The following is an 11,703-nucleotide window of genomic DNA, read 5'->3' as shown; positions in this document are numbered from 1 at the left end:
TTGATCTCAGGTCTACTCCTTAGTTTCAGTTCAAAACAACTGTCTTTGAAACTTCCATTTTATATTTCTTCCATTTGTTTAGATTCCTCTCAGCATGACAAAAAATATCTTAATAATACCTCTCCTCCAGGTGCTTTCTCTATGCCTGGAGTGTTTTACTTACTAGTGGTTTTTTTTTTTTTTTTTTTTTTTGCTCTGGTCTGCTCAAATTACCTTAAGTTCTTTCTGCATTCTTCAGTCTGACTCAATCATCCTGTCTCCTGATTTTGCAGTTTTCTTAAGCATCTTTCTTCCATCGCCATCCCTGGATCGCACTCAGATCATGTGAGCATTTCTCAGTCTAACTTTCTGTTGCCTGTCAATCTGTTTTAAAATTAGTATGCCAACACCCTTCCTTTTCTACAGAAAAACATGGTTATAAGATAGTTCAGAATAAAGCCAGGGCAGGCTGAGGGGTGAGAATATTTTTACCCATTAATATTTAAGAATGTGAGGTGATGGGAAGAAAGAAGAAGACTGAGAGACAAAGGAAAGCCTAAATGCCTAATTTAATACTTCTTCAACCTCACCTTCCTCAAGTTTGCGCAGATTGGCAGACTCTCCTGCTTGTCTTAATAGTTGGGTAGTTTCCCAATTTTCTTCTTTTTCTTAAGCATTACTCTTACAGTTATTATGTTTTCTCAGATATATTTTAAGCTTAGTGAAGGTAGAGGCCTTGCAATTACTACACTCTATCCCCTATGGCATTCAAAACACAGCTGTGGATATCTCTTGTGTATGTTTTATTCCACATTGTCTTTTTTTTAAATTTTTTTATTGTTATGTTAATCACCATACATTACATCATTAGTTTTTGATGTAGTGTTCCATGACTCATTGTTTGTGCATAACACCCAGTGCTCCATGCAGAATGTGCCTTCTTTAATACCCATCACCAGGCTAACCCATGCCCCCACCCCCCTCCCCTCTAGCACCCTCAGTTTGTTTTTCAGAGTCCATCGTCTCTCATGGTTCATCACCCCCTCCGACTTACTCCCCTTCATTCTTCCCTTCCTGCTATCTTCTTCTTTTTTTCTTAACATATATTGCATTATTTGTTTCAGAAGTACAGATCTGTGATTCAACAGTCTTGCACAATTCACAGCGCTCACCATAGCACATACCTTCCTCAATGTCTATCACCCGGCCACCCCATCCCTCCCACCCCCCACCACTCCAGCAACCCTCAGTTTGTTTCCTGAAATTAAGAATTCCTCATATCAGTGAGGTCATATGATACATGTCTTTCTCTGATTGACTTATTTCACTCAGCATAACACCCTCCAGTTCCATCCACGTCGTTGCAAATGGCAAGAGCTCATTCCTTTTGATGGCTGCATAATATTCCATTGTATATATATACCACCTCTTCTTTATCCATTCATCTGTCGATGGACATCTTGGCTTTTTCCACCACAGTTTGGCTATTGTGGATATTGCTGCTATAAACATCGGGGTGCACATACCCCTTCAGATCCCTACATTTGTATCTTTGTATTCCACATTGTCTTTATCCTCAGGCTCTTGGAGGGGATAAGCTGGTTTGCAGTTGCTACACTATTAACATCTTCTCACATTCAGATTCCATAGAAAAGATAGCATTTCCCCAAATAGTATAAACAAAATATCTGGACCTGACTATCGTTTGCTTTAATTGAGTTGTGGGTACCCCGGAAGCGTTACATTGGTCAGAGTGATGAAATGGCCCAGTTGGTGGAGGAACGGGTGCAGGAGCTGGACAAAGAGTCACCTCCACTTAAAGCACACAGACTTCAGTGGAAGAGAGGTGATCCTCAAAGGAAAATTGAGTTTGTTAGTTTCTTTCTTTCTTTCTTTCTTTCTTTCTTTCTTTCTTTCTTTCTTTCTTTCTTTCTTTCTTTCTTTCTTTCTTTCTTTCTTTCTTTCTTTCTTTCTTTCTTTCTTTCTTTCTTTCTTTCTCTCTCTCTCTCTCTCTCTTTCTTTCTGATTTTATTTATTTATTTGAGAGAGAGAGTGCACAGAGGGAGAGGGAGAAGCAGACTCTCTGCTGATCAGAGAGCCCAATGCAGGGCTTGATCCTAGGACCTCGAGATCATGACCAGCTGAAGGCAGATGCTTAACTGACTGAGCCACCCAGGCACACCGAAAATTGAGTTTCTGTTTCCAAAAGATGGGGAAGTGGATGATAGCTATCTAACACAATAAATGTTCACTACAATATCCTTATTAAGAAGATTATAAGGGTAGTACAATGCTGTTGTAACCCCCATGAACCTTGAGCAACAAATATTGAATGCTTCTCTGGGAGTTATGAGTTTCCCAAAAATGACTCAAGACAAATATGATGAGAATTTGGAAGAGATTAGAGTCAGTGTAAAGACCACAAGGTGTTGCTAAAAAAAGACCGTTCTCTGAGGATTGTAGGAGACCTCCTATTGCTTATAGAATAACATACAAAGCCTTAGCATGATACACAAGATCTTTTACAATCTGACCCCAGTTTACTTCTATTTCATTTCCTGCCAATTTCTACTTTACTCTCTATAATCCAGCCCAGTATAGTTTCTTATCATTCTCTAAACACATCATGCTGTTTATGACTCAGTGACTTTCCCCCCTATCTTTGTCCTTTTCTTTTTTTATGAACTTGAAAGAACACATAAGGAAAAATGCTCAACTCAATGACTTTTTGAAAATCTTGTCTCATTCTTGGAACGCTCTTCTGTGCTTTTTCCAAATTGGTACATTTCTTTTTTTTAATTAAAAAATTTTTATTTTTATTTTAGAGAGAGAGAGAGAGAGTGCACACATGTGAGCAGGGTGGGAGGGGTAGAGGGAGAGGGAGAAAGGGAGAATCTAAGTAGGCTCCATGCTCAGAGCAGAACCCAATGCAGGGCTCGATCTCACAACCCTGAGATCATGACCTGAGCCAAAATCAAGAGTCGAACTTAACCAACTGAGCCACCCAGGCACCCCCAAATTGTTACATTTCTATTTATTCATGAGGATGAAGCTCAAATGTTATCACTTGTGTAAAGGTCTTAAGAGTGTTAGTCACCTCTGACTTGAACACCTGGGTAAACAGGGACAAAATTAAGCAAAGGAAGGATTATAGAGGGGGGAACTAGTTTGGCTAGGGGGAAGGTGAGGGGGGATAATGGATTCCATTTTGGGCAGGTAAATCTCAAGTACCCATTTGAGGATGCCTGGTTGGTATTTAGATGCACTGGACCTAGATATTCATCAGAGTGGCCTGGCATGAAGACACAGATCTGGGTGTTGCCACCATAGAAGTGGTGGGTAAGATTTCCCAATGAGAAAATTATCAAGGGTGGAACCTTGGAGAGTGAAGCATTTAAGAGGAGGGCTGAGGCACTGAATGGTCAGTAATAGAGAGGAGGCAGGAGGAGTGGAGAGGTATAAGACCAAGAAAAAAGAAAAAAATATTCTCAGCAGTTAAACCAAGGAGATACAGTTTTTGAAGAAGGGAGTTATTAGTGTCAAATGGTAAAGTCAGTTCAAGAATGGTAGAGATCTTCCTACTATCTTCTTCTTCTTCTTCTTCTTCTTTTTAAATATATAATGTATTACTTGCTTCAGAGGTAACATAATTAAAAAAAAGAATGACAGAGATCACTAAATGATCAATGACTTGGAAGGCATTGGAAGGGTGATGATTTTGAGAGGGTTTGAAAGAAACTTGGGGGCTACAGAGAGAACTAAGAGTGCTTCTCTTGGATATAATGGTGTTAAAAGACAGCTGAGCATTCCATGATGGGAACTAGAGATACAAAATCTTTTCCAGCATGAATAAGAACATTGGAGTTACAGCTTTAATTCTCTTTCTGCATTTGGTGAAGGACACTCATTACAGCATCATAATGGATTCCTTTCTAGCATATTTCCTTTGAAGAGAGCACTCCTTCATGTGAACATAATAATAGAAAAATATAACTTCTTAAAAATCACATCAATAACTCTTTGAGGACAAAGCTGACCAAATACATTATTACCTCTTACCCTGTAGCACAAAAAGTGAAGTCCACTGATCTGGATAGAAAGGAACAATTATTACCTTGTTCCCTCTAAGCAAATGTTATTCTTTATTATATCCTCAGGACGTCTGTTTTTCAGATGAAAAAAAAATTATAGTCATTAAATCACTCACTGCTGGTTCCCTGATGAGAAAAAGTAATAAACATATAAGGGAAGGAAAGTACTAGAACATGTGAGCTTTTTCAGAATTCAGTATTGGCATATTAAAACTCCAGATTAAACCTGTAGCAGTGAGAGGCTATGTAGTTGTGGGGTTATGGTTGGTGGTGAGAAAAGATCTCAAAGACATCAGAGATTTATTTGGTTGTCTTTGTTTCTGGGTCCAGTTCCCCAGTCCAATATGTCTGGAAATTCAGTAAATAACTTATACAGGGAACCTCAAGCCTTGAGAAAAAAGACATAAAGGACCTATTTCAAATCCACAAAACCGATTTTTAGCTAAAAGCAATAATTGAAGTTAAGATACGTATCTTTCCAAAACTCTATGTGGGAAATTAAAGTACAAATCAGAAGATTGCCTGATGAGTATATGGAATCAGAATAATATCTAAGTTATCTTGTCTACTAATCTGTATAATCTTGTCTTGTCAGTGAAGCAGACATATTGCCCATTTTTCCCTATTAACTTTAGTTCTTAGGTCTCTTTGAGATTTTGGTTAATGCTACGGAATCTCTCATCAGTCAAAAGCACATGCACACAAGGTTTTTCACATATTTCAGTAGTTTCAAAGCCTCCCAAAAACCAAGACTTAAAATCCCAGGTCAGTAGACCCCAGACTAGGGATTCACAGTCTAGAGACCTCTTTTTCAATGCTTAAACGTGTCTTTCCCATCATTGCAATGACATTTAGATTAATCAGTCTTTGCTTGTTTCAGGCCAAGAAATTCTCGAAGCTCATGGCTTAATATCTAATTGATTCAAACAAAGAGGTTGGTGTGTAGGTATCTTCCTCAGCTAGGATGTAAGAACACCAGTAGTCCTAGAATTCTGCCTATTTGGTAGAATCACCATAAGTTCCTCCCACTACTTTTTGTTCAGATAGAGGAGACAAAAAAATTAGAGTTTATGTCAACCTCCAGGCAATATAAATAACAACACAAAGAGTTGGTGTGCTTCTTTTGTGATGTCACATGATCCCTCCAATGTTTAATTCTCTTTCAAACTTAATCCTAGGCCCTGTCTTGAAGTGTGGGTAGTTGAAGGGATAGCATGTCAAGAGTATTTCCTTCTAATGGCAGGAGCTGATTATAGGTCAGTTACTTAGTACCACTGTGGGTTCGATTTGTTTGTTTGAATCATTCTGATGCAGAACACACTGAGGCAATTACAGAATTTTGGTCATTCTTGAATCATTTATCTTTGTTGATTTCTTTTTAAGTTTTACTTGAGAGAAATACAGGAACAGAACAATGATAATGTCTTTCAAATACTAGCTTTTGCTGACACCATTGGAAGATATCTGGTCTCAAATACTTGATTAAATCAGTTGGTTGTTTCATCCTAACTTGTGAAATGGCATGGCTTGGTAGAAAGAGATTTGGTGACTGTATTAGGGTTGCAGTAAGAAAGAGAAAGTTTATTCTAGTTAGGATAATCTGAGAAGGGCTTAAAAAGGGACTGTTTCCCAAGGCAGGGGCAGAATGTAGGAAATCATAAATGAAATGCAGTACCCCAGACCTGTTACCACAACTAGACCCACTAGAGTAAGGAATGTGACCATAACCTGGAAGGGAGAATTGTGTGGGATAGGCCAACTTCAGTGGAACCCTGAGCTCTGGTGAAGGGATGCAGCCAGCTCTTGGTGAACCTGCAGGGAAGGAGGCAAGAACATAATTTGCCCTCATCTGCCCTCACTTCCTATTTTCTCTAGTATCTCTTTCTGGGCATCCCTATTGGCATATTGATGTGATCATACAGGTCAGCATTCTGGATGGGGTCAGGGTGGAAAAGAATGGAGAACAAATGGGTCTGGAAGGCAAACAAAAATATTTGGCATAGGTCCAACAAATCTGGGTTCAAATTCTGGCTCCACTACTTATCAGTTCTTTGTCATTGAACCAGATATAACTTCTTTAATACTCGGTTTTCTCTCCCTTGGGATTTCTGGGAGAATTAAATATAAATAGTGGAATGTCTGTTTATATCACACGACATGTACGTGCTCAAAAAATGCTTATTGAATTTTAAACTAAATGAATGAGTACCTGATTAATTAAAAAGGAAAGATTGGTGAAAGCAGAGGCTAAGAAGTAGTTTCCCTTTACAATTTATGCACCATAAATACAATTTTTGATGCGTGTACATCTGAATAATATTCTATATACACAGGAAATATATTCTATATACATAGGGAATATATTCTAGGCAATGTTCATAGGGAAATATGCATGAAAAAATAATCATTACTGCTAATGTGTGACTATTGTGTTCTGGACAGTTAAAATTTAACGTTTACATGCCTTTGATGAGTCAAGGTATCTTTCCAATTTTCTCATTTTATGAACTACAGTACATAAAACTAAACATCTCTTAAAAACCCTTGAATTTTGGAACTGGAAGTGGCCCATGGAAAATCATCTGTTTAAGCTTTTTATTTTGCAGTTGAGAAGACTGAGGCTCAGAAATGTAAACTTATCCAAGGCTAATGACCTTGGAAGTGGTAGAATTACAGCTAGAATCCAGGAGTTCTGGCCTCAGTCTAAAAGCCATCTTCTTCTAGATTTTGATTAATAACATCCTAAAGAACAGAACTGCCTAAAAGTTCCACACCTTATAAATCAGCATGAAGCCAGAGGAAAGAATAAACTTATGAATTCAATCCCCATCTAGATTCTGAGAGAGTAAATTAAAGCATTAATGCTTTGCAATTTATAAAAGAACCTCTTGCTGTAAATGGCCATCATTATTATACTGCTCTCTGATGTGGATACAAACAGTCTTGAGGCTCTTGTAAATAAATTATATATATGCCCAGAAAACTTGAAATTAGGCTCTACATAGGGAGAAGTAGTAGATAAATGTACCCACTTGATATGAAAGGTGACCGTAGTCCTCATAGAATTCAAGAAAAATAAACTAGCTTTCTGGGGCGCCTGGGTGGCTCAGTTGGTTAAGCGTCTGGTCCTGGGATCGAGCCCTGCATTGGGCTCCCTGCTCAGTGGGGAGTCTTCTTCTCCCTCTCCCTCTGCTGCTCCCCCTGCTTGTGCGCTCTCTCTCTGTGTCAAATAAAATCTTTAAAAAAAAGAAAAATAAACTAGATTTCTGTATCAAAGTATAAAGAATCTCACTAGGTTTTTCTTAATGTGATAAGATCGTTTTCCTTAATATTTCACAGGAAATTGAGTGCAAAAGCTCAGGGATTGTGATTTAGAATATTACGTGAGGGGTTATTTATTCTTAGAAAAGGGAAAGTGAAAATTCTAAAGACAGCAGAACATTGTCATATATTCTCAAGAAAAACAGATTTTCTGGAAGGCTTATTACCTGTCTTTCTCCTTATGTCTCTTGTAAGAGGAATCACCATTAAGGCTATAGAAACATTCTGGGACTCCAAAGAGAAGAAAACATCATTTAGGAGACCAAGGCTAAAATAATGCTGGTCTCCTATCATGCCATATGGAGGGGCCACGGAATAGCTCCTAAGATGCTTGTTTCCTTAATTAGGACAAACCCCAGTCCAAAATGCTTTTGGAAGAAAAGCCTTGTAACAAACGCTCTAGGGGATGAATCACAGCTTCAGACTTTTCAATTAAACTTCCCTTTTATTACCCCTCATTGATAGTCTTTGAAGTATGTTTCAATTAACATAAAACTTAGAGCCCGAAGACTTCTAAACTTCTGTGCTTCTAAAGTACTATACACATTATCCACATAATTCTTGTGAACAAATCAATACATACAAATTATTGTTATTATTCACTAGCAAAAATGATAGTCTTAAGAGACATCGTGTAACATGGTGGTGAGGAAGTCAAGACTTTGTACTTGGAGGCTTTCTATAACTCAGTTGCCTCAAGTATAAAATGGGAAAATAGCATGACCTACTTCATTTAGAATTGTTACAATTCAATGAGGTAAATCATGAATGCACTTAGAATAGGGCCTGACACCCAGTATGGTCTATAAATGTTAGATAATGTTGTGGTTATTATTGTTATTAGTATTAAGTTATTATTACTTATTTAGCCTGTATTATGTTGCTATATTCTTGTTCCTGTGCGATTTCTTTTTTTTCTTTTCTGCTCAGTAATTTTCTTTCTTTTTTAAAATATTTTTTATTAACATATAATGTATTATTTGTTTCAGGGGTACAGGTCTGTGATTCATCAGTCTTACACAATTCAGTGCTCACCATAGCACATACCCTCCCCAGTGTCCATCACCCAGCCCCCCGTCCCTCCCACCCCCCTCCCCTCCAGCAACCCTCAGTTTGTTTCCTGATATTAAGAGTCTCTTACGGTTTGTCTCCCTCTCTGGTTTCGTCTTGTTTCATTTTTCCCTCTCCTCCCCTATGATCCTCTGTCTTGTTTCTCAAATTCCACATATCAGTGAGATCATATAATTGTCTTTCTCTGACTGACTTATTTCATTTAGCATAATACCCTCTGGTTCCATCTACGTCTTTGCCAATGGCAAGATTTCATTTTTTGATGGCTGCATAATATTCCATTGTATATATACCACATCTTCTTTATCCATTCATCTGTTGATGGACATCTAGGCTCTTTCCATAGTTTGGCTATTGTGGACATTGCTGCTAGAAACATTGGGGTGCAGGTGCCCCTTCAGATCACTACATTTGTATCTTTGGGGTAAATACCCAGTAGTGCAGTTGCTGGGTTGTAGGGTAGCTCTATGTTCAACTTTTTGAGGAACCTCCATACCGTTTTCCAGAGTGGCTGCACCAGCTTGCATTCCCACCAACAGTGTAGGATGGTTCCCCTTTCTCCTCTTGTGCAATTTCTTAATCCTCGCAGTGACTTTGAAACTTTTTGGTAGGTATCGTTAGTTCCATTTCACAATGGAGGAGACCAAAGTTGAGAGAGCTTAGGAAACTTGGGTAAAAATACAGAGTAAGAGGCAGAGCTACAGTTCCAAAATAAGTCTGTCTGACCTCAAAACCTATGCCTATAACCACTGCACTGTATTTACTTCCAGCTGATCTTTCTATATTTGTGAAGAGTCTCTCCTAAATCCTTGTCATCCTGCAAGACCATAGGATTGAATAGAAGAATAGAGGCTTCTGTAATTCTTTTGTGGACTAAGTTCTGGCTGTGTGTTTTTTTTTAATTAAACATGACTTTTATTGTTTATTCTTTTTACAAAAGCAATATATGCCTTTTGCTGAAAAGTTAGAAATTGCTACTAATAAGAAGGCAGTAAAAATACATATTCTTTCTATCCAGAGATAACCGCAGTTAACTCTTTAGTTGTATATTCTTCTGCTATTTGTGTTCTGAATTTCATCTGTAGAGTGCAATTATTTGTTTTTCATTGGTTATAAAATGTTTGCAACTCACTAGCAACATTTCCATAGAAATAAATAAGGTTAAAGACTATTTTCTTTTCTATGATAAATAAGATATTATCTTTCTATTTAATCTTTGAGTGGCACAAAGCCTAGCCTGTGGTTTACCAGTGGAGTTTAGCCCAATATTTTTAATGACCAAGAAGTAAAATAAGGACACAAAAATGAAATGCAAGAATATTAGAAACTCTGTAGGAAAGAAGAAAATCAAGGGTGGCTGGGAATTCTTTGCATTGTTGGCTTAGCTCTCAACGTTATTCCATTTTTATAAGCTGGTGATAATGGACATAATCCATGCTCTTTTCTCCAGCCCAAGTTGCTATCTTGAATTCTTTGTGAAATGTGGGATTTTTTTTTTTACCAAAAGGAAAAATGATAATAAAAACGGTCCTCTAACCTCAAGACATTTACAACTCACTCCTTTGCCAGTGAATTGAAAGGTGGTAATAGCAAATGATCAGTTTGTGCTACCTCAAATTTTAGGGCTCATGAAAAGGCTACATTGGTTACTGATGAATTCCACTCACAGATTTTAAAGACATTTTCCAGACTTTGCCCAGACATCTAGCACCATTTCTGTTGGAAAACAACGAACAAATAAAACAGAAGTTAAATCAAATTACCAATCAATAGAAGAAATAGGACTTTTCCTTCTCATCTACTATGTTACTTCACTTTTGAACTTCATAAAATTTTCAGTAAATCCTTGTCATGTCTGAGTGGGGTGCCTAAAATGAAAATCTAGGGTAGGGTGAAAAATGAGAGAATTAGAGGACAAAGGAAATAGACTTTTCAAGATACAGAGTGATATCTAAGAACACTAACTTTGTGGCAAATTTAATATTCTAGTATAACCTGGAACTGTTCTTCATGGAGTCAGAATAAAGAGCCCAAATTCAATCCCTTGATGCAAATTCAGTTTAGTTTTTAAAACGATATGAAACATTTTTAATTCTATTAGTTTTGTGTTTTTTAAAAAAATCTATTAGATTTTAAAAGAAAAACCTAATAGTTTTAGAAAACTGTTAGTTAACTCCTAGTCACTTATCATAGATAATTGGATGCTCTTCTTTCTTAGGATCTTTAGTGCTTGCTCACGTCACAGTTTTTATACTTTTTATAATTTTATAAAAAGTATACTTTTCATACTTTTAGATGCACCTGCCAATGAAACAGAGTAATTTTTGCAGGAGATTTGACATTGATAGTTATCTGAATGATTATTTCTAGACCCCAGTTTAGTTTCATTATAATTGTACTGCAATAAGGTATAGCCCGTAGAGATGAACAAAACAACTATTCTGCATAATAGGGCCAATTTTCTCCATTATGGTATTAAGAAGGATTTTGACTTAGATACCCATATGTCTGCACTTAGAACCTCAGTGTTAAAGTCCTTTAAAGTCACTGTGCCCCCTTAGTACCTTTCCTAGTTTTACCAGTATTTATTAGAGATATATTTAAAAAATTTAATTTGTATTTTGTATTCCAGGTCCCTGGTGCGGATGTAAGATGTGTTTGCTATTTAAGTCATTTAGAAAACAATGGTAGCCACATTTGATGAACAGAAGAGACCCGAAATCTACTTTAATACTTTCTCAGCCTTACTTATCTGACAGAATATAACTGATTTGCATTGTTTTGAGGACTATTTTATGTCTGAGATCTTATGATTCAGTGTTCATACCCGAAAGATGCCTGTCGTGTATGTGTCAGGGCATCCATGAAGCCTGCAGCAGTATGGAAATCCTGTTTGGGTATATCAGTCCTTGGCATGCTTTGTTGTTGTCAGTTTTAAAAATAGTTTTGCAAAAACAGACCTGCAAACTGGGACATAGAGAACAAAGGATGGAGAGTAGAATAAATGACAGCGGAGAGAGACTTTCTTTTTTTCTTCTCTGCCAAGGCACAATTTGTAGCCGATGCCCACTGGTATGGTGTGAACACAGTGTTCTTGCCCATTTGCAACTTATGCTTTAAGTACAGCCCATAAAGTTCCCACACACATGGATACCAAGGTTCTGGTTGTCCACAGTGATCAAATATGCTGCAAGCTTTCCGAAACATCTGAAGGATTGAGGTTCAACTTCCTTTATCCAAC

The sequence above is a fragment of the Zalophus californianus genome, chromosome 8, assembly GCF_009762305.2.
Source record: "Zalophus californianus isolate mZalCal1 chromosome 8, mZalCal1.pri.v2, whole genome shotgun sequence".
NCBI classification, from domain to species: domain Eukaryota; kingdom Metazoa; phylum Chordata; class Mammalia; order Carnivora; family Otariidae; genus Zalophus; species Zalophus californianus.
This window is presented reverse-complemented; position numbering follows the sequence as displayed.